This window comes from Nerophis lumbriciformis, linkage group LG10 (genome assembly GCF_033978685.3).
Source record: "Nerophis lumbriciformis linkage group LG10, RoL_Nlum_v2.1, whole genome shotgun sequence".
NCBI lineage: Eukaryota > Metazoa > Chordata > Actinopteri > Syngnathiformes > Syngnathidae > Nerophis > Nerophis lumbriciformis.
Genome location: NC_084557.2, coordinates 17,445,692 through 17,469,443, shown reverse-complemented (window position 1 = coordinate 17,469,443; position 23,752 = coordinate 17,445,692). Strand labels below are relative to the sequence as shown.

The following is a 23,752-nucleotide window of genomic DNA, read 5'->3' as shown; positions in this document are numbered from 1 at the left end:
TCTTTTTTTCAAACTGCGGCTGAAATCTGAAATGGTGTATATATTACAGAAAATAACTGCAAAACTAAAATATATCCGTATAAGAAATGGATACATTTTAAATGTGAGCATGGGAAATTAAACCAATGAAATGTGTGTAAAATAAATTAAAAGAATAAAAGCAAAATTGATGACCGTAAAGTATAAAAATCTATTAGAGTATAAGAAATTGATACTTTACCATTTGTATAATGTTGATAAGATAATTAAAAAATAATAGTCCATGTGTGTAACACGATAACAATTTAAGACAGAAATGCTTGATCTTGTATATGTATGTACAAACCCTGTTTCCATATGAGTTGGGAAATTGTGTTAGATGTAAATATAAACGGAATACAATGATTTGCAAATCATTTTCAACCCATATTCAGTTGAATATGCTACAAAGACAACATATTTGATGTTCAAACTGATAAAAACTTTTTTTTTTTGCAAATAATCATTAACTTTAGAATTTGATGCCAGCAACACGTGACAAAGAAATTGGGAAAGGTGGCAAAAAATACTGATAAAGTTGAGGAATGCTCATCAAACACTTATTTGGAACATCCCACAGGTGTGCAGGCTAATTGGGAACAGGTGGGTGCCATGATTGGGTATAAAAACAGCTTCCCAAAAAATGCTCAGTCTTTCACAAGAGAGGATGGTGCGAGGTACACCCCTTCGTCCACAACTGCGTGAGCAAATAGTCAAAAAGTTTAAGAACAATGTTTCTCAAAGTGCAATTGCAAGAAATTTAGGGATTTCAACATCTACGGTCCATAATATCATCAAAAGGTTCAGAGAATCTGGAGAAATCACTCCACGTAAACGGCATGGCCGGAAACCAACATTGAATGACCGTGACCTTCGATCCCTCAGACGGCACTGTATGTAAAACCGACATCAATCTCTAAAGGATATCACCACATGGGCTCAGGAACACTTCAGAAAACCACTGTCAATAAATACAGTTGGTCGCTACATCTGTAAGTGCAAGTTAAAGCTCTACTATGCAAAGCGAAAGCCATTTATCAACAACATCCAGAAACGCCGCCACCTTCTCTGGGCCCGAGATCATCTAAGATGGACTGATGCAAAGTGGAAAAGTGTTCTGTGGTCTGACGAGTCCACATTTCAAATAGTTTTTGGAAATATTCGACATCGTGTCATCCGGACCAAAGGGGAAGCGAACCATCCAGACTGTTATCGACGCAAAGTTCGAAAGCCAGCATCTGTGATGGTATGGGGGTGCATTAGTGCCCAAGGCATGGGCAACTTACACATCTGTGATGGCACTATTAATGCTGAAAGGTACATACAGGTTTTGAGCGCCGTCTTTTTCATGGTTGCCCCTGCTTATTTCAGCAAGACAATGCCAAACCACATTCAGTACGTGCTACAACAGCGTGGCTTCGTAAAAAAAGAGTGCGGGTACTTTCCTGGCTTGCCTGCAGTCTAGACCTGTCTCCCATCGAAAATGTGTGGCGCATTATGAAGCGTAAAATACGACAGCGGAGACCCCGGACTGATGAACGACTGAAGCTCTACATAAAACAAGAATGGGAAAGAATTCCACTTTCAAAGCTTCAACAATAAGTTTCCTCAGTTCCCAATCATTTATTGAGTGTTGTTAAAAGAAAAGGTGATGTAACACAGTGGTGAACTTGCCCTTTCCCAACTACTTTGGCACGTGTTGCAGCCATGAAATTCTAAGTTAATTATTATTTGCAAAAAAAAAATAAAGTTTATGAGTTTGAACATCAAATATCTTGTCTTTGTAGTGCATTCAATTGAATATGGGTTAAAAAGGATTTGCAAATCATTGTATTCCGTTTATATTTACATCTAACACAATTTCCCAACTCATATGGAACCGGGGTTTGTACTAGTGTTGTAACGATACCAATATTTTGGTACCGGTACTAAAATTATTTCGGTACTTTTCTAAATAAAGGGGACCACAAAAAAATTGCATTATTGGCTTTATTCAAACAACAAATCTTCAATTACATTAAACATGTGTTTCTTATTGCAAGTTTGTCCTTAAATAAAATAGTGAACATACAAGACAACTTGTCTTTTATTAGTAAGTAAGCAAACAAAGGCTCCTAATTTAGCTGCTGACGTATGCAGTAACATATTGTGTCATTTATCATTCTATTATTTTGTCACAATTATTAAGGACAAGTGGTAGAAAATGAATTATTAATCTACTTGTTCATGTACTGTTAATATCTGCTTACTTTCTCTCTTAACATGTTCTATCTACATCTTTTCAGAGGCGGTATAGTACCGAAAATGATTCATTAGTATCGCGGTACTATACTAATACCGGTATACCGTACAACCCTAGTATGTACCTTTCATGAGCACAGGCAACACTCCGCAGTGTCTCTTGTTTGATTTAAGGCCAGTGAAGCAGTTTGGTCCCACTGAAGGATGTTGTGGTATGCTGACATAACCATCAAACACACTTGCAGGGGAGCTTTGTAGTGACGAGGAGCAATGAAGCCAAGCTTTGATGTTTTTTTTAACGACAAAAATACTGTCTTTTCTCTCCTTTTTTTATGCAGGCTTGCTGCCCCTCCCCCCGCTGTGGCCCGGTTGGACAGGCATGAAAGCCTTTACACTTGACAATTATGGCGTCCTCCCACGAAGCCGTGCCTGGTCCAACTTAACACGTAAAGCACGATACGTTTGACTGGCGTGAGTATGCTCTAATTGACACGGTAAACTTTGGTCGATGGCACTCTACAGGCCTCTTTAGGTATGGTTGGAAAATGTGGACTCAGGGAGCGGCATAATTCCACACATATACGCGCGTACAATGTAGCAGATAGGAACGTGGACAGAAACTATCATTGACGTAAACGGGAGTCCACTTGACCAGCAGACTGGACTGGAAGGACAACAGCAAAGCTGTATACAAGAATGTGCTTATGCTCTGGGCCTGTTTTGCTGCCAATGGAAGTGGTGCTTTAAATGGGACAATGAAAAAGGAGGATTACCTCCAAATTCTTCAGGACAACCTAAAATCATCAGAGCGGAGGTTGCGTCTTATGCGCAGTTGGGTGTTCCAACAGGACAATGACCCCAAACAAAAGTCAAAAGTGGTAAAGAAATGGCTAGAATTAATGTTTTAGAATGGCTTTCCCAAAGTCCTGACTTAAACATGTGGACAATGCTGAAGAAACAAGTCCATGTCAGAAAACCAACACATTTAGCTGAACTGCACCAATTTTGTCAAGGAGAATGGTCAAACATTCAACCAGAAGCTTGCCAGAAGCTTGTGGATGGCTACCAAAAGTGCCTTATTGCAGTGAAACTTGCCAAGGGACATGTAACCAAATATTAACATTGCTGTATGTATACTTTTGACCCAGCAGATTTGGTCCCATGTTCAGTAGACCCATAACATATTCATAAAAAAACAAACTTCATGAATGTTTTTGAATACCAACAAGTATGTGCTCCAATCAATCTATCACAAAAAAATTTAGTTACAGAAATGATTGGAAACTCAAAAGAACCATGACATTTTGTTCTTTACAAGTGTATGTAAACTTTTGTTTGACCACGACTGTATGTATGTATACTGTATATATTCTGAGCACGATTACATCACGTTATCAATGGGAAAATGCATTTTTAGACAATATGATTTGCCTGAGCGGCTAGGAGACACTGAGAGTAACAAGTGGTAGAAAATGGATTAGAAAGGACAGATTTTTTTAAAATTATAAAAAATTATAAAAAATATATAATAATATATAATAATAATAATATATATATATATATATATATATATATATATATATATATAGACATTGGGGACCCCTGGATTATAGAGTCTGCAGGTGCACCTAATGTTGTGACCAGGTGAATATATTTGTTTATGAACTTTTTTTTAACCACGCATGGGAAAAAAAATAGTGGTGACGGCTTCAATACGTATATCTAAACAGTGTATTTTTTCAAAAGCAAAATTATGTATGTGGTTTATTTTGCAATCCAGGAACGCCTCCAAAAAACAAACATCTTGCAGACGGACTCAAAAAATGGGCTATAAAAGTGACTTTTTACGTAAAATGTATACCGCATAATATTTGATACCTTCTTATCAGGACATGTTTTGAATTGAGATTACAATTATCATAGGTCTCGCTTAACAACATACACAGACTTTCATCAACTTTACAAAAAACTTAATTTTGATCAATTAATTATTGCACTGCTATGAATAAATTTTAGCAACCACTGTTGCACAGTCGTTTAACACCACCACACTTTTATTAATAATTTATCAATTTCTGCTTAATTGTGCAGAACGTATGCCCTTAAAGTACTGCAAAACAAAAATACTAAATGTTTGCACATTCAATGTGTCTGCATTGCTGCTTGTGTTGCTCCGATGATTATGACAATTTGTTGAGAATTGTATTTCATATAGGTGAATTTATGAATTATTTATTTTATTTATTGAATAGAAGAATTTAAATTACTATTCTGTTCAACTTGCATGTCACAAAATGTTTTAAAAAAAGGCATTGTTTTAAAACAACATTTTTATGTTTTCCATTTTTTGAGTACCAGTTCGGAAAAAGTAGGATTTTAACACAGTTACATCTTAAATTCATGTTTTAGCTCATTTCGCGGATGTTCGATAGGATTTATATCAGGGATCATCACAGGCCACCTCAGAATAGTCCAATGTTGGGTTTCATTTAGCCATCCTATTGAGGAACATTCACCCAATTATTTGCAACAATTGAGGCCAAACTTTCTGGCACTGGTCAGGAGATTGTGATCCATAATGCCTTGATATTCTTGAGGTTTACTTTTACCCTACACATTTTCAAGATACCCAAAGCAACACCAGAATATAATCAAGCTTCACAGACAGAATTGTTTTCTTTTCTTTGCATGCTTCATTTTTTTTGTCTATAATCTTTGTGTTTTGTCTCAACTGCCCTAAGGAAAACAATCAGTTTCAAGTTATTTCAGTGACCATTGTGGCGTTTCATTTCTTCAACGGTAGGCTACCAACAATTTAAGTCACATGTTAATGATGATCTAAAGTAGTGGTGGTGAAGCGTTACAGAACTCGCTATTTGGTTATTCCAGTTATGACTTTACACAGGGATTTTCCTGCGTCCAAAATTGCGTGGCGGCCGCCTCCAGCTAATTTTGTACAGCCCCCAGCCAGAGCGATTGATATCAATACAGCGTAAAGCTCCGGCTGTGTTGATTACGTATGTTAACTGCAGTTGCAGCGTTGCGCCACTATAGAGGCGCTATATCGACAGCAGTGCACCGGAAAGACCTAAAGCAAATACCGAAGAAGAAACAGATCAAATCATGTTTTTTCCTGCTACTTGGTGCATAACATTGACCGCCGTAACAAGTGGATTTCTGTCATACGGCGCATGATACGGAGGAATCACTGGACTCTTACAGAACACTCCAGACTGTGCTGTGAACATTTTGTGTCTAGTAAATGAACACAGCTTGTAGTGTTACCTATGTTTCCAACTTTTTCTGACTAATTATAATAGATCGATTGATTGAAGAATTTATTAGAAGTTTGCACAGGATCAGGTAGAGTTTCATGATGGTACGGATTGACTAGTACAAGGTCAACTAAAAGGAGTTACCCCAAGAAAGCATTACAAGCATGTCGTGTTTATTCAAAAAAAAAAGTTTCCTCCGTGTCAGAGTAACGTTTATGTTTTTTAGCGTTGCAGATATGGCAGGCAAAATCAGCCACTACTTTAAAAAGCGATCTTGCGAGAAGGAAAGTCAAGAGTCCAGGTGAAACAGAGCAGAGAAATTAACGTAACAGGCAGTTAAAATGTAAAAATTCATGGTGGTGACAATATGTGGACATTTGTGTCCACAAAGCGCTTGAAGGCTGCTTCAAAATCATGTATGAGTGTCTCAAGCAAAAGTGGCCCCACCACACAAGCTAGGAGCCCATCATTCTCTTATGCAAGCGCTTAGGCCACAAGTGTCAAACTCAAGGCCTGTGGGCCAGATCTGGCCCGTGACATCATTTTATCTGGCCCACAAACAACTGGAAATGATATGTGTCAATAAAGTACTTAATATTTCCTCACTAATTGTAATGGATTTTTTTCATTTTGACAGAAAAAATATATGTACTGCTTGAAATTGCATGCCTTTTAAACTTTAATAGCAAGCACCCCCGCAACCCCAAAAGGGACAAGCGGTAGAAAATGAATGGATGGATGGAGTATCCATTATTGAATGTAGCGGGGCTCTGTACCACAACTTATTTGCCACTTGCTAATATTTGAAAATGTATTTCTAGAAATGTATTTAGTTTTAAGGATGTCCCAGGTTCTAAACCAAAGGCCGTGGGCTGAGCCAGGACACTTTTGTACGCACTTCCGACTACAACTTAAGTTTCTCAAAAAAGAGCTTTATTTGCAAAAAAGGTCTCATTTCCAACAGTCCATCCAAGGTTAACAAAAACAACTTTTAACTGCATACAAAGCTATAAACAAAAATAAGGCTCAAGTGTTGCGTAAGAAGTGGTCAAAAACCGTTTTCACCGCCAGTCTCTCAACCCAACAATTTTCCAATCAATTTCAATTTCCCCTGTGCGCAGGTGCTGTAAATGACAAATAATGTAAAGGATGCTTTCTAATTCAATAAATTAACTTGCAATATATCAACAAATATGTTCATGGCAATTCACAAAACAAAATCATTTAATCTAATCATATATTCAGTACTAGAGTAATACAAACAACCCAAAAATGGCCACCACAACCACAATGACCAACACCAAAGTACAGTAGCGCAGTAGGCCCAAGTATTCATCAAACACCAAATAATAATTAATGTAACTTAATATATGCAGGACTACAGAAATATAAATAACACAATAATGGCTACCACAGAGCTATTTAGTAATTGATTTTACATCAAAATCTTATTTTAGCATTAATAATTATATTTTCTATATTCTCGTTTAAAAAAAGTTAAAAATGACAAAATAACTATTCAAATAGGATATTTAGTTTTTTTCCTCACAGAGAAAATAGTGTTTAAAGATTCTGCAATATCCCAAGGATGCTTAAGTTGAGAATTCCAAGTTGAATAATGTTTGTTTTCAGAGAAAAATACTTATTTCCATCTTAAAATTCCTGCTAATTTCTAGCTATACAAATCTTAATTTAGGATGTCTTATCAAGTAAAATTAACTCGCTGCATTGACACTAGTTTTTAGCAGTGGCATGCCATCAGGGCCAGCAAGGCCCTTCTCTGCTGGCCTAACATAACCAAAAATCATGATCATATTTTTATATTAATTGTCCTTAAATATCTAAAAGTATTCATATTCTCTTCATGTCATATTATGCTCTTTCTAATGCTGTTGTTTTTAGGTTAGAGTTTTTATCCAATCAGAATTCAGCTAGCTTATGTTGCCATACTGTACCAAATCTGCCCGGAGCCTTCAGAATAAACAATGTCTGTGCACTGTAAGTGAACGGGCACAAAAAGGTGATAGATAATTGCGATAGCCAATCAGATCACGAGTTGTTGTCAGTAAGGCCTTCTAACTGGCCTAAGGTTGAACGTGACAATCACCGTTCGTGGATGAATTTGAGAACACATACAGTTGATAGACAGTTGCGATAGCCAATCAGATCACAAGTTGTTGACAGTAGCCTATCTAGGTAGCCTGATGTTAACGAGGCTGTGATTGGATACTCACTTGTCATTCCAAAGTGAGTATCCAATCACAAGTTGCAATTTAGCAGGAAACGGGAAGTGTTGACCCACAAAGAAGGAGAACCAAACGTTGACTAGGTGGCAGATATACATTTGCAAGGCCATTTTCAAGAAGGATATTTAAAGAGAAACTACATCTTGTGAGACGATGTTGGCGATGAAATGGGGAAATACTCGCCATTCCCACTCGTATCAGCCGACCACGAGGGGTACCACTGGCTTATACAGCGTCAAATGGGTGCTACAAATTGTTAGTTCAACTATTTTATTTCTTTATTTTTTTCTATTGACAATGTTTTTTGTCATTTTTATTTTGACAGTACCACATAAGATACGTTTTAATTGCTGATGCGGGTTTATTGATTTTTAAATGCGACAGAAAATAACCCGTTTTGTACACCGTTGAGGTGAGTCAATGCGCAGTAAATGTGTTTCTGCATAGTATTTCTCCAGCAATGGTCATGTGGGGACATAAATTATTGTATTTTGAGAGGTAATCATTGAAGTCGGACATAACTGAAGGCCTAGGTGGGAAACGCACGGCCCGCCACTGGTTTTTAGTATAAAACCTAGTCTTTTTTATAGTTATATTTTGTCAGCTCTTTTTTGCAGTGTACTATAGTCAGCTCAGGCAAAGTCAGATTGAGCCGATCAAAAACTTCCTGGCATACAAACAGACACAATGGCCCCGAATACAATCAACACGTGATGGCGAGGAAGACGAGTGGGGAAGTGACCGTCGAGTATAAATGTGAGAGTGGATGTTTGTGAGCATGCTGTTGGCGTGCTGCGTCACAGAGAGCATTTATTTATTCCATCATTTCCAGTTTGATAAAGAACACAAGAGAGCTCAATTCACTATGTTTATTATCGTGTGTATAGTTTGCATCTGCACTGCGTCATACTAACAGTAACTAGACAAACAACGCAGCGTGTCGTGCTGGCGTCCACATATATTAACAGTGGTGCAGGCTCTAACACATGCCGAGGACTCCACATGGAGCTCTGCGCCCGTGCACAGTTGCCTCCGGCGTGGCTTCAAGACGAGCCTTTGTCTCTCTTCTGTGAAAATGCTTCATTGGATATGCAGTGAATCCTGCTTTTTAAATGTTAATATCGCAGACGATCATTCTAACTTAATCCTGGAAGCCAAAATTGTGATTTTGATTCAAATGTGATTAATTATGCGGCCCTATAGCAAAGCAAAGCATTTCTATCCATCCTTCCATTTTCTATACCAGTGGTTCTCAAATGGGGGTACACGTACCCCAGGGGGTACTTGAAGGTATGCCAGGGGGTACGTGAGATTTTTTTTAAATATTCTAAAAATAGCAACAATTCAAAAATCCTTTATAAATATATTTATTGAATAATACTTCAACAAAATATGAATGTAAGTTCATAAACTGAACATCAAATCAAGTAGGCTATTCCATTCATTACAATGCAACAATGCAATATTCAGTGTTGACAGCTAGATATTTTGTGGACATGTTCCATAAATATTGATGTTAAAGATTTATTTTTTTGTGAAGAAATGTTTAGAATTAAGTTGGATCTCTATTACAATCCCCAAAGAGGCCACTTTAAGTTGATGATTACTTCTATGTGTAGAAATCTTTATTTATAATTGAATCACTTGTTTATTTTTCAACAAGTTTTTAGTTATTTTTATATCTGTTTTTCCAAATAATTCAAGAAAGACCACTACAAATGAGCAATATTTTGCACTGTTATACAATTTAATAAATCAGAAACTGATGACATAGTGCTGTATTTGACTTCTTTGTCTCTTTTTTTCAACCAAAAATGCTTTGCTCTGATTAGGGGGTACTTGAATTAAAAAAATGTTCACAGGGGGTACATCACTGAAAAAAGGTTGAGAACCACTGTTTTATACCATTGGTTCTCCAACTTTTTTCACCAAGGACCACTTTAGAAAAAACTTGGCTCTCTAAGTACCACCATAATGGCCAACATTAAAATAAAGTTAAAGTACCAATGATTGTCACACACACACACACACACACACACACACACACACACACACGAGGTGTGGCGAAATTATTCTCTGCATTTGACCCATCACCCTTGATCACCGCCTGGGAGGTGAGGGGAGCAGTGAGCAGCAGCGGTTGCCGCGCCCGGGAATCATTTTTGGTGATTTAACCCCGAATTCCAACCCTTGATGCTGAGTGCCAAGCAGGGAGGTAACGGGTCCCATTTTTATAGTCTTTGGTATGACTCGGCCGGGGTTTGAACTCACAACCTGCCGATCTCAGGGCGGACACTCTAACCACTAGGCCACTGAGTTGGTACATAAATAAATAGTAAATACAAAAGTAAAGTAAAGTAGTAGGTCTAAGTCAGGGGGTCAGCAACCTGCGGCTCTAATCTTTAGCGCCGCCCTAGTGGCTCCCTGAACCTCTTTCAGAGATGTGTGAAAATGGAAAAAGATGAATACAAAAATATAAATTTTTTGTTTTAATATATTTTCTGCAAGAGAACAAACATGACACAACCCTTCCTAATTGATAGTAATCCCACTGTTTATGTTATACATGCTTCACTGATGACAGTATTCGCATACTTGCCAACCTTGAGACCTCCGATTTCGGGAGGTGGGGGGAGGGGGGTGTGGGTGGGCGTGGTCGGGGTGGGGCGGGGGCGTGGTTGGGGGCGTGGCTAAAAGGGGAGGGGTATATTATTTCATATATATATATATATATATATATATATATATATAAGAAATACTTAATCAAGTATTTCATATATATATATATATATATATATATAAGAAATACTTGACGTTCAGTGAATTCTAGATATATATATATATATATATATTTATTTTATTATATATATATAAATAAATACTTGAATTTCAGTGTTCATTTATTTACACATATACACACACATAACACTAATCTACTCATTGTTGAGTTAGGGGTTGAATTGTCCATCCTTGTTCTATTCTCTGTCACTATATTTCGAACCATGCTGAACACCCTCTCTGATGCATTGCTGTGTGGCACGCACAAAAGTGCTTTCATCAAATGCACTAGATGGCAGAATTGTCCTGTTTAAGAGTGTCACAACATTGCTGTTTACGGCAGACGAACTGCTTTACGGTATACAAAAAAGTGACTGCTGTTGTTGTGTGTTGTTGCTGCGCTGGGAGGACGTTAATGAAACTGCCTAACAATAAACCCACATAAGAAACCAAGAACTCGCCCTCCATCATTCTACAGTTATAACGTCATTGGCAGGTACGCTTTTTTATATTGTGGAGGACCTGAGTCCGCCTGCATTTCGGGAGATTTTCGGGAGAAAATTTGTCCCGGGAGGTTTTCGGGAGAGGCGCTGAATTTCGGGAGTCTCCCGGAAAATCCGGGAGGGTTGGCAAGTATGAGTATTCGGCAAGCACCGTTTTGTCCTACTAATTTCAGCGATCCTTGAACTCATCATAGTTTGTTTACATGTACAACTTTCTCCGATGCTGCCACAGAAATACGTGTTTTATGCCACTCCTTCTTTGTCTCACCAAATATTTCAAAGGTGGGCTTTGTTGATTTTAATGATTTGCTGGAGTGCTTATCAGGCATATTTAGTCCATCCATGACTGCAAGCTAATCGGTGCTAACATGCTAAATAGGCTAGCTCTATGTACATATTGCATCATTATGCCTCGTTTGTAGGTATATTTGAGCTCATTTAATTTTATTTACATATGTCCTCTGTGTATTTAATTTTTATTTATTTGCTTGTCTCATGACACATTATCTGTATGTAATATTGGCTTCATTTCTGTGTTGTTTGTGTGCCATGTTGTTCCAGACAACAGCAAATGTTACGCAGCTCGCAAAGATTGTAATAAATCCATTAGAAGAAGACAGCCTGCCATTTCCTTTAAATTGGACACACACATCTATACCGTTGGCCATTGTCAGCCAGTAATTTCCAGAACTTATCTCATCCTGTGAGAAGCCTCCATTTTAATAACGATTTCCAATGTTGCAAAAATGTGTAGAATAAAAAATACAAAACGTATGTCAACAAATATTTGCATCAGCCTTTGATAGTAGGCTAATATAGCTAATATAGACACTTACATCATGTGTTGCCTTCATTATAACACTTATATAAGGCTTTTAATTTTATTTTCTATTTTTGGTCAAATCAGTATTCAAGGACAACTTTAAAACAAATGTGTATATCAGTGGTGGGGGTTAAACTATAGAATTCTCTTTACAATGAGATAAAAGATTGTAAAAATATATTCCAATTGAAAAAAATATATAAAGACAGAACAATAAGATCATATAGACAGCCGTAAGTGTCTACATTTTGCTTTACATTTATTATTTTACTTATTTTTTTTCCGGTTTTGTATTTGTTTTGTATCATCCCGTGAGGTGTATATTACCGGTACTTTTTTTGTTCGGTTTGTACTTCATGAGGTTTTGCACTCTGTTTTTTTAATGTGTTTTTTGTTTGTTTTCATTATATTTGGATGTATTTGTTTGGTTTGTTTGCTTGTGAATCTGAGCTATCCATTAAGTAAGACTACTTATTATGTTGAAGGGGGCAGGAAATATAGGATTTTCTTCATCCTGTTCCTTCTCAAGCATAAGTGTGTAACTATGTGTTTAGTTGCTAAAGTTGAATTGTCTATTGATCAAAAATCCACATCAATGAAGGAGATAAATAAAAAATGAATGGATGAATGAAATATGGCTCTTTCATTATTGTGGGTTGCCGACCCCTGGTATTCATAAAAGACAACGCAAAAGTTGTATTTAACAAGTATATGTATTATATTTTTGGCCACTGTAACACAGTTTGAACAGTAACACTGTGTTTGAACATAGGAAATTCAACTTTGATCAAGTGATTCTTTGGCATACCACTAGTGGTACACAAACCACAGTTTAAGAATCACTCTTAAAGTTAAAGTACCAATGATTGTCACACACACACTAGGTGTGGCGAAATTATTCTCTGCATTTGACTCATCACCCTTGATCACCCCCTGGGAGGTGAGGGGAGCAGGGAGCAGGGAATCATTTCTGGTGATTTAACCCCCAATTCCAACCCTTTATACTGAGTGCCAAGCAGGGAGGTAATGGCTCCCATTTTTATCGTCTTTGGTATGACTCGGCCCGGGTTTTGAACTCACAACCTACCGATCTCAGGGCGGACACTCTAACCACTAGGGCGGACACTCTAACCACTAGGCCACTGAGTAGGATTCTATGTTCTATATCGTTTATCCTCACTAAGGTCGCGGGTAAACTGTGAGCTATCCCAGCTAACTTCATGCGAGAGGCGGGATACGCCCTAGACTGGTGGCCAGCCAATCACAACGAAGCAATGCTCAGTCAATGTAAAAAGCAGACTCGAGTGAATCATTCAAGAAAAAAAACAAGCAGAACCTAAAAGTAAAAAAACATCATGTAAATTTATAGTGGCAACCTTTCGTTGTTATTTCCCTCTGGAGCGGGTCTGCCCAGCATGTCCCTATTCAATGAAAGATGTCTTTATTGTTCGGCTCTCAAGGAGAGCCCAGATGTTGCTGCCACTGAAGTGAAGTGCAACAATCTATAAGCACAGCTCGAGGAAGGCTTACTGGGCAGACGCCCGTTAACACCGTCCAACATCATCAATGTCTGCTGTTAGAACAAAGCAAACAACGGTATAGTGACTACTGACAAGCAGAGGCAGACACAAACTTATTAAATGGCACTAATCAGTAACAGTAGCCTATTCACTCCAGGCAGAAATGACCTTGAGTCATACCAGTTATGTTGTCAGCGCCAACAGACATTTTACAATTGCTGGTCAGGATCAAGAAGACCCCTCATGGTGAGTTAATTAAACTTTGTGTAGAATTTTCCATCATCAAGTAACCCCCATGGATCCCATGAAACAAGCACTAAGTTGACCTACAGACCATTGCCAAGGCCTAGATCATAGTTGAAAATAAAGGTGTTTTTTTCCTCCTTGGAAAATAAAGTGTGATTTGATCATGGACCACATTTAAGTACCGTATTTTTCGGAGTATAAGTCGCACCTGCCGAAGATACATAATAAAGAAGGAAAAAAACATATATAAGTCGCATTTTTGGGGGAAATTTATTTGATAAAACCCAACACCAAGAATAGACATTTGAAAGGCAATTTAAATTAAATAAAGAATAGTGAACAACAGACTGAATAAGAGTACGTTATATGACCCATAAATAACCAACTGAGAACGTGCCTGGTATGTTACCGTAACATATTATGGTAAGAGTTATTCAAATAACTATAACATATAGAACATGCTATACGTTTACCAAACAATCTGTCACTCTTAATCGCTAAATCCCATGAAATCTTATACGTCTAGTCTCTTACGTGAATGAGCTAAATAATATGATTTGGTATTTTACGGTAATGTGTTAATAATTTCACACATAAGTCGCTCCTGAGTATAAGTCGCACCCCTGGCAAAACTATGAAAAAAAAACTGCGACTTATAGTCCGAAAAATACGGTAGTCTACATACCGGTACATGGATAACTATTTGTATCTGCATAATTTAATTCCACAAGGCAAGGCTTTTAGTCATGTTATGCACAGCTAAACAGAAGTGTTTTTAGCCTGGATTTGGATAACGCCAAAGTTGAGGGCTGTTTCACATCTTCTGTAAGACTGTTCCAGAGTTTAAAAGCATAGGACTGAAATGTTAAGTCCTGACTTCGGCAACATCAGGTGAGTTTTTCAGAGCCCGAGATGGTTGGTATGGCTCTGAGATGTCATAAATGTACATTGGCACGAGACCATGAGCATACGCAGCATTATATACTCTACCGGTACTTTTTAGAGGTGGTATAGTACAGAATATGATTCATTAGTATCGCGGTACTATACCAATATTGGTATACTGTACAACCCTAGTATAGAGTAATAAAAACAAAAATAAGCAGATTGAAAAGCTTTTTTTTATTTATATATATATATATATATATATATATATATATATATATATATCACTGTCAACAGGTTAAATTCTGCCAAATGTGTTTAAAATCCAGTGCAATTGTGGAATGGGACACCACCAAATGTTTATGTTATGGAACAACTGAACTCTTGTAAATGTATGCAATATGGTAATGATTGTTTTTATGACTTTTAATGACTATATCTTTATATTCCCAGAGGATGCCTTCACTCACTTGACCATCCCACAGAGTTGCATAGGTGTCTCAAGTATGCAATAGGCCGGGATTGTAACATCTCGTCCAGTGGTTCTTAACCTTGTTGGAGGTACCGAATCCCACCAGTTTCATATACCGAACCCTTTAGTGAAAAAAATAAAATATATATTTTTTTCAAATTCAAGACAAAGTTATATGTTTTTGATAACACTTTAGGATGGGGAACGTATTCTAAGTAACAAAAACTTAATTTAGAGTTATTTGGACACTAGGGGAACATATTCTAAGTAATAAAGACTTAATTTAGAGTTATTTGGTTAGGGTTAGGGTCAGGGTTAGAGGCTTAGGGTTATAATAAGGCCATGCTGAATAAGGCATTAATAAGTACTTAATAATGACTACTTAAGAGCCAATATGTTACTAATTTGCATGTTAATAAGCAACTAATTAATGGTGAATATCTTCCCCATACTAAAGTGTTACTGGTGCATAAAATGAACCGTGTATGAACATCACCTTGTTCAAACAACAAAACCAACACAGTGCATAAACTCACAACAAATTACACACCTGCAAATCAGTCTGACTTCTGCTGTTGCCGTATCCGTAATACGCCGATAGGGAGAAGTTTTTATTTACACGATGAGTCGGGTGTGTTTTGATCTCACCGAACCCCTAGGGTTCGATCCAACCCAGGTTAAGAACCACTGATCTAGTCCTACACAACAGATGTGTTTTTTTTTTTCCATTGCAGTGATACATGGCACTTAATTTTGTTGTTTGACAAGGACAATAAAGGGATCCCACTCCAAAATTAGAAGTCACTCCATGTTGAGTGACTTCATCTTCGACATCATCAGTTCCACATGACATTGGTGAGCCTTTGGCATGAGCGATGAGGAATGACAACGCGGGACACGCAATGCTAACAAAGAATGCTAATGACACTGCTTATTGTCGTAGTTGCAAATGTGGTTTCGGCATTCTGAGGCCCAGTTCTAACTAAGATGAATTACCCAGGATGTGACAAAGTATTCCCATGTATTGGCCAAGTTGCCGTGGCCGCGTGACGGCTGAAACAATGACCCAAAGTGGATCCTCCATTGAACCGATGAATACTATGATCTACAGTAGAACACACTCTAGGCAATATTGGGTGAAACAAGTGTAGAGATGACTATATAGGTCTTTTTTCATGATTAGATTCCTGTAATAATGTAAAAAAAAAACTCAGGCCCTCGAACAGGTTTTATCCGGCCTGCGGGATGAGTTTCCTAAGTATAAAAATGAGCCGAAATGTTTTAATGAAAGAAACTGCTGTTCTAAATGTGTCCACTAGATGTCGCAATAGCAATTATTTGTATCTTTGTAGATTATATGTAAAAAAAAAAAAAAAACACGTGAGTGCACCGGTAGAGGAAAATGAGCACATTACATAGTCCATCCATCCATCCATTTTGTACCGCTTGTCTCTTTCGAGGTCGCGGGGGTCCGCTGGAGCCTATCTCAGCTGCATTCGGAATTACGTAATTTGATTTTGATATTATTTTTTAATCTTGATGGATTGAAAATTAACGCCAATTATGATGAACATCATCACATAATTTATTCAGAAAGTATAAATGACGACAAATGAAGACAGAATACTTTTAACCGCAACATGTAAGTGTAAAAAAAACCAACAACAATATTATGATTTGAAAATTTTCAGAATGTGCTTTAAACAAAGAAAACAATCTGAAGTTGTCTTAAATTTTAAGTTATCATGCTGTGATTTTACTAGTCCGGCCCACTTGGGAATAGATTTTTCTCCATGTGGCCCCAGATCTAAAATTAGTTTGAGACCCATTTTTAGCCAACACCAGCACCTCCAAAACCCTCAAATCAAGACTCCAAACATCCCAGAACAAGCTAGTTAGATTACTTCTCGACCTCCACCCCAGATCACACCTCACTCCTACCCACTTCTCTAAAGTGGGCTGGCTCAGGGTGGAGGACAGAGTAAAACAACTTGCACTGAGCCTAGTCTATAAAATCCACTACACCTCCCTGATACCGAAGTACATGTCAAACTATTTCCTTAAAGTAAATGACCGCCATAACTACAACACCAGGGGGAGCTCCACTAACCACGTTAAACCCAGATTCCGATCTAACAAAGGTCTTAACTCCTTCTCCTTCTATGCCACATCCATATGGAATGCACTCCCAACAGGTGTAAAAGAAAATCATATCAAATCAAATCAACTTTATTTATAGAGCACATTTAAAATTTACCACAGGGGTAGCCAAAGTGCTGTACAATGAGCAGGTTAAAAGATAAAACGAGTACCGAGCAAACACAACACAACACAAACAGAACACGATAGAAAATAAATAATTAAAATAGAATTAATAAAAACATAAAAACATAAAAACAGGATCACAGCAGGTGTATTATGGGGCGCCATTGCAGGATGGATATCACTCAGTGTTAAAAGCCATGGAATAAAAGTATGTTTTTAAGAGAGATTTAAAAACAGGAAGAGAGGAGGCTTGTCTAACACTCAGGGGTAGGTCGTTCCAGAGCTTGGGAGCAGCAACGGCGAAAGCTCTGTCACCTCTAAGCTTCAGCCTTGTGTCAGGGACCGTCAACAGCAGCTGATCGGCTGATCTTAAGGATCGGGTGGGGCAGTAAGGCTGAAGGAGGTCGGAGAGATAGGTTGGCGCGAGGTTGTTTAGACATTTAAAAACAAATAAAAGGAGTTTAAAATGTATTCGGTAACGCACAGGGAGCCAGTGAAGGGACGCTAAAATAGGGGTGATGTGCTCACGTCTGCGGGTCTGTGTTAGCAGACGAGCAGCAGAGTTCTGCACGAGCTGCAGGCGGGCGAGGGAGGCCTGGCTAATGCCAACATACAGGGCATTACAATAATCAAGACGAGTCGAGATAAAAGCGTGGATTAATTTCTCAAGATCATGTCTTGATAGAAGCGGTTTCACTTTCGCTATTTGGCGTAATTGATAAAAGCTTTTTTGAACGACGCTGCTGATTTGTTTTTCGAATTTAAAATCTGAGTCAAACTTTACCCCCAGGTTTGTGACAGAGTCGCTGAGATACGGGGTCAGAGTGCCGAGGTCAACGTTGGGGGAGGGAGAGCGACTTGGACCGAACAACATAACTTCTGTTTTATCTTCATTTAGGCTCAGGAAGTTAGCTGAAAGCCAGACTTTGATGTCGTGCAGGCAGTCAATAAGACGTTGAACCGTGTTATTTTGTGCCATGGGAAAATAAATCTGGCAATCATCGGCATAAAAATGAAATGCAATACTGTACTTCCTAAAAATAGAACCAAGGGGGAGAAGGTAAAGCGCAAATAAAATTGGGGCAAGGATTGAGCCCTGGGGGACCCCATGTGGTAAAGGAGCTGTGGACGACATAAAACTGTCTACTTTTACACAAAAACTCCTGTCGGTTAGGTACGACCGGAACCAGTTGAGGGCGGCGCCCTTAATGCCCACACAGTTCTCAAGACGAGTGATTAAGGTGGCGTGGTCGACGGTGTCGAACGCAGCAGACAGATCTAAAAGCACCAGGACAACATATTTACCAGAATCAGTGGACAGGAGGATATCGTTAAAAACTTTTAGAAGCGCTGACTCTGTGCTGTGGAGGGCTTTAAAACCGGACTGGAACAGCTCAGTGATACCATTATCCTCTAAGAAGGGCAACAACTGACTGTAGACAACCTTCTCTAATATTTTGGAAATGTATGGAAGATTAGAGATAGGTCTGAAGTTAGAGAGGAGAGAGGGGTCGAGGCTGGGTTTTTTAAGTAGAGGTCGTACCACTGCATGTTTAAACTCTACTGGAACTATTCCAGAAGAGAGGCTACTATTGATAATGTTAAGGACACTTGATCCAATAGTAGCAAGTACCTCCTTAAACAGGCGAGGTGGGAGGGCATCTGCAGGAGAACCAGAGGGCTTCATATGACTAACTGTGTCACTTAAAAAAGAAAAGGACACCGGCTCAAACTGATGGAAAACAGAAGAGAAATGCAGAGGAACAGAAGGGTCATATGAAGGCTGAGATAGACTGGCTCTAGTTGACACAATTTTGTCAGTGAAAAAATGGAGACAATTTTCACAGAATTCAAAAGAAGCATCAAAACCAGCAGATTTGGGAGCATCAATGACAGTGTTAATAGTTTTAAACAGAACTCTGGGGTTGTTACAGTTAGAAGATATAATCTGAGATAGATATATATTCATTTCTGCTTTTACAGTCATCTGAAAGGAAAACAGGCTTTCTTTAAAAATGGCAAAGGACACATGCAGCCTGTCTTTTTTCCATTTTCTCTCTGCTCTTCTACATACGCGCCTGGCAGCCCGAGTGACGTCATTCAACCAGGGCAGAGGCGTGGCTTTAGCGCGGCGGCATTTGAAAGGCGCGATCGTGTCCAGTGTTTGTAAACAGATAGAGTTGAACCCAGAAACCAACTCTTCAGTATTCAGACACACAGATCCTGCAGAATTATCATCACAATTATCAAAAGAAAGTGCATCTCTATCCTCCTTCAAAACCGCACTAAAAGAACCCCTCCAGGCAGCTACAACCCTAGCCTAACACATCCCACCTCCCCGGATTGTAAATAATCAAATGTAAATAATCAAATGTATATACTTGTTCTTATGCTTTCTGAGCTCACTATGTTCACTGCTCGCTGTACATATCCTACCAAGTGAGACCTACACTGTTACAATGTCCATTTCACAGATGATATCATTGTTGATGACTGAAATATGCTGATAGCAACCCAACCTAACTCCCCCGTCCCAACCCCCCCCGCATCCCACCCCCCGGATTGTAAATAATGTAAATAATTCAATGTATACACTCTGATGATTAACTTGTGTGATGACTGTATTATGCTGATAGTATATATTTGTACCATGAATTGATTAACGTGGACCCAGACTTAAACAAGTTGAAAAACTTATTCGGGTGTTACCATTTAGTGGTCAATAGTACGGAATATGTACTGTACTGTGCAATCTACTAATAAAAGTTTCAATAAATCAATCAAAACCCCTGATTTATAAGGTCGTAAACAGTTTTTGTGTGCTCCAATTATGAAAGTATTTTTTTAATTTAATAAAAATAATCCTACTTTTCAGAAATGTGTTCAGGGCTAGAACTAATTGGTCGTGATAAACGAGGGATGACTGTATCCCTTGAACCCCAACTAAGTGGTTTGAATGACAAACTAGTGGCTAAATATTCAAAATTAGTAGTATGGTATTTTTATCGTTTGTATTATTATCACTGCATTAGCACACGCACGTTTTAGTGAGACACCGCACCTTAAACCCCACATCTAAGTTGATGGCTCCCGGTTACACTTCAAAAAGGTTGGTTTGAGATGTAGACAGCGTGACAGTGTGGTCTGCTGTTTGTCAACAAAAACACATCCATCAAAAGATGCTTTAAAAACAATTGCAAGCATAATATTTTTGGTTCATTTGTTTTCAATCTCAAAAAACAATTCTTCAAAATTCTTGCAAACACGGAGAAGTATTTCCAAAGTGATCAGAAGTTTGAAAAAATGATGACTTTGATCTCTGGTGTGTATACTAATACTGCAGGCATTGCATGTTTTTTTACTGAAACAGTATTTGTGTGAGCAAGCAGACATTTCCAGGAAGTACACTCAAAACAGAACAGGCCTTTTTAATAAAGTCACAGGAGTGCACTTCCTGGAATGTCTATTGTTTATTATATAACACTTACAGTAAGAGCAAACACCAAACTAGGAAACACCCCTGATTGAATGCGTGTGATTATATTGTAGCTTCCATTTGCATTTTAATACGCATTAATATAAATGGTTACATATTGAATTAGAAGACCCCAAAATTGTATTTATTCTAAAAATGTACAATATTTCAATGAACAGTAAATTTAAAATATGCCTTTTTTTTTTTTTTTTTTTTTTTTTAAGTGTTTTATTGGTTTAATGCAGGGGTGTCAAACTGATTTTAGCACAGGGGCCGGATAGAGGAAAATCTATTCCCAAGTGGTAAAATCATGGCATGATATCTTCAAAATAAAGACAACTTCAGATTGTTTTCTTTGTTTTACTTTGGCCAAAAATAGAACAAGCACCTTATGAAAAGGTAAAAATCACAAATAATCCTCTGGACAAAACACTTCAAATGTGTTGAAAATGCTGAGGAAATTGGTGCAGTTTCAAAAACACAATGCACTTAGACTTAGTCTCAGCGTGTCTACAAAGCCAGGATTAAACTTTAAGTCACAATCTTTCTGGTATAGAACAGAAACACAACATGTAAACTCTTCTAATTAACCTAAAAAAACTAAACTAACCTCCTTTGTCACATCCACTTATCAGTCCAGTGCTAACTCAACAAACAGTAAGAAACCGAGGTAAAAACTTTTCAAAAGGGTTAAGTTCACTTTTCTCGTGTTTGACAGACATTTTTGGGCAACAAAGGTGCCAAATGACAATAAGTTGGAAGCAGAAGACATACAACGACAGGTTATAGGTTTCTTGTGGGTCGAGGAGGAGGAGCCGCAGTCCCCCTTTACTGTGTACCTCTTGCTTGGCCCCGGGTATAAACCGTTTGCTTGCCTAACAGAATTGCTATTGTGACATCCAGTGGACACATTTACAACAGCAGTTTCTTTATTTCAAAAATGTCGGCACATTTGTAAACTTCGCAAACTCATCACGCAGGTCGGTTAAAACCTGTTCGCGGGCCGTACCTTTGACACCCCTGGTTTAATGCAAACTACTGCAAGTGAATAAACTGTGCAGATAAATAACATGTAAAATAAGTGTAACTGTACAACTTTATTTATTTACATTGTATTTTTTTTTACAATCCGAAATGTGATTTTTTATTTTTTTCCCCCCCAAACAAAGTGATTTAGCGTTCTCAGCGGCAAATTAGTTTAAACGCTTAAGGGATTAGAGAAAGAATAAACCACCTTTGCTGTAACGTAAGGTTCCAAAAAACAAGCAGCGTGAAACATGGCCTATTTCCTCACCTGCTTAGAAGTGGTTGAAAACAGAGGAAACGGTCCCGCTGGGCTGGCCTGCAAAAATCTGTCAAACAGAGGAAGAAAAACAGGGACTCAGACTGGTTCCTCGGATTGACTTTTGTGCTCGTTAAAAAAAGGATTGCAAAAAGCAATGATGTCACATGTGGATAAAATTAGATGGTAAAGACATTATTCACTGGCAGCAATAATGGAAGAAAACGAGAGGAAATATAAGTAAGCACACATTGCCAATTATGATTCATTGCATTATTTTTTTGGCCGCTTCTATATCACACACTATTTTGAGCTGGTCTGGTGAGTCAAACATAGTCTTTTACATAAATCAGGTGATTAAAGCAAAAAACCAACATGGCTTTTCATGGCCTACTAACCTACTAGCAATAAACCACATAATAATAACCAATTAAGCAATGCATTCCTGTCATTAATGCACAATACACATTAGCTGTACCTTACCAATAAAGACTCATTACAGTGTTATTTAATTACTGTGTCGCATGTGTCATTTTTCATTTGATCACACATATGTTTATAGAGTTTAACATAGCAGATTTAAATCGATTTATTTTCATACCAAAAACAAGCGCAAATGTCACGTTTAAAAATTAGTTTCACTAACCTCGACAAAGTAAATAAACAAAAAAAATATTGTTTCTTAAGATTATTATTTTAGGATTAGAATTCAAATTTCAGTTCAACTCGTCAGAACTAAAGAGGTTTGTTTGAGGGTTTAACAGCCCAATTCGCAAACAGAACATAAGTACTGGATGCACATTCAAGCACATCACATAATTCAGGGACAAAAACAAGTCAGAAAAATAAATAATACAAAAAATTAATTAAAAGTATTTGCACAAATATAGCATGTATTCTGTCAGTATATTTGGTATTATTTTATCGTTATGATAATGGTCAATGCCATTAATAATACTATTACTACTTACTATAGGGATGTACAGTAAATCCTAAAACTACTCCCCATTAGATTACTGGGATGATGGTTAAATTAAGAATCAATTCTCAATTCAATTCTCGATTCAAACCGATTCTCAAAACCTATTTGGTATAAAAATTATAATAAAACATTTTCAAAACAGGTTAAAGCTCCTCTTAGCTGCTGACGTACGATGGAAGCGGAAAATGGCCAAAAAACAGCTTTATATATATATATATATACATATATATATATATATATATATACACACATAAATAAATACATATATATATATATATACATACATACATACACACTTTGTATATATATATATATATATATATATATATATATATATATATATATATATACACACACACACACACACATGTATATACATGCATACATACATACATACACACATGTAAACAAATGATATATATCCACATATATATATATATATATATATATATATATATATACACACATATATACACACATATATATATATATATACACACATGTATATACACGTATATATATATATATATATATATATATATATATATATATATACACATACATACATATATACATACCCACACACACACACACACACACACACATGTGAAGTGAAGTGAAGTGAATTATATTTATATAGCGCTTTTCTCTAGTGACTCAAAGCGCTTTACATAGTGAAACCCAATATCTAAGTTACATTTAAACCAGTGTGGGTGGCACTGGGAGCAGGTGGGTAAAGTG

General features: G+C 37.5%; 1 protein-coding gene across 3 annotated transcripts in view; it reads right to left on the bottom strand.

Moving 5' to 3' along the window:
• Nucleotides 1-23,752, bottom strand: part of tspan9a (tetraspanin 9a) — a 636,097-nt gene that overhangs the window by 536,796 nt on the left and 75,549 nt on the right. For 2 of the 3 annotated variants that reach the window (XM_061970155.2, XM_061970154.2), the window contains exon 2: nt 22,042-22,099. The exons of the other annotated variant lie outside the window; for it this stretch is intronic. The gene's annotated coding sequence lies outside the window, so the exon portion shown is untranslated. The remainder of the gene's footprint in view (nt 1-22,041; nt 22,100-23,752) is intronic. 3 annotated transcript variants of the gene reach the window in all.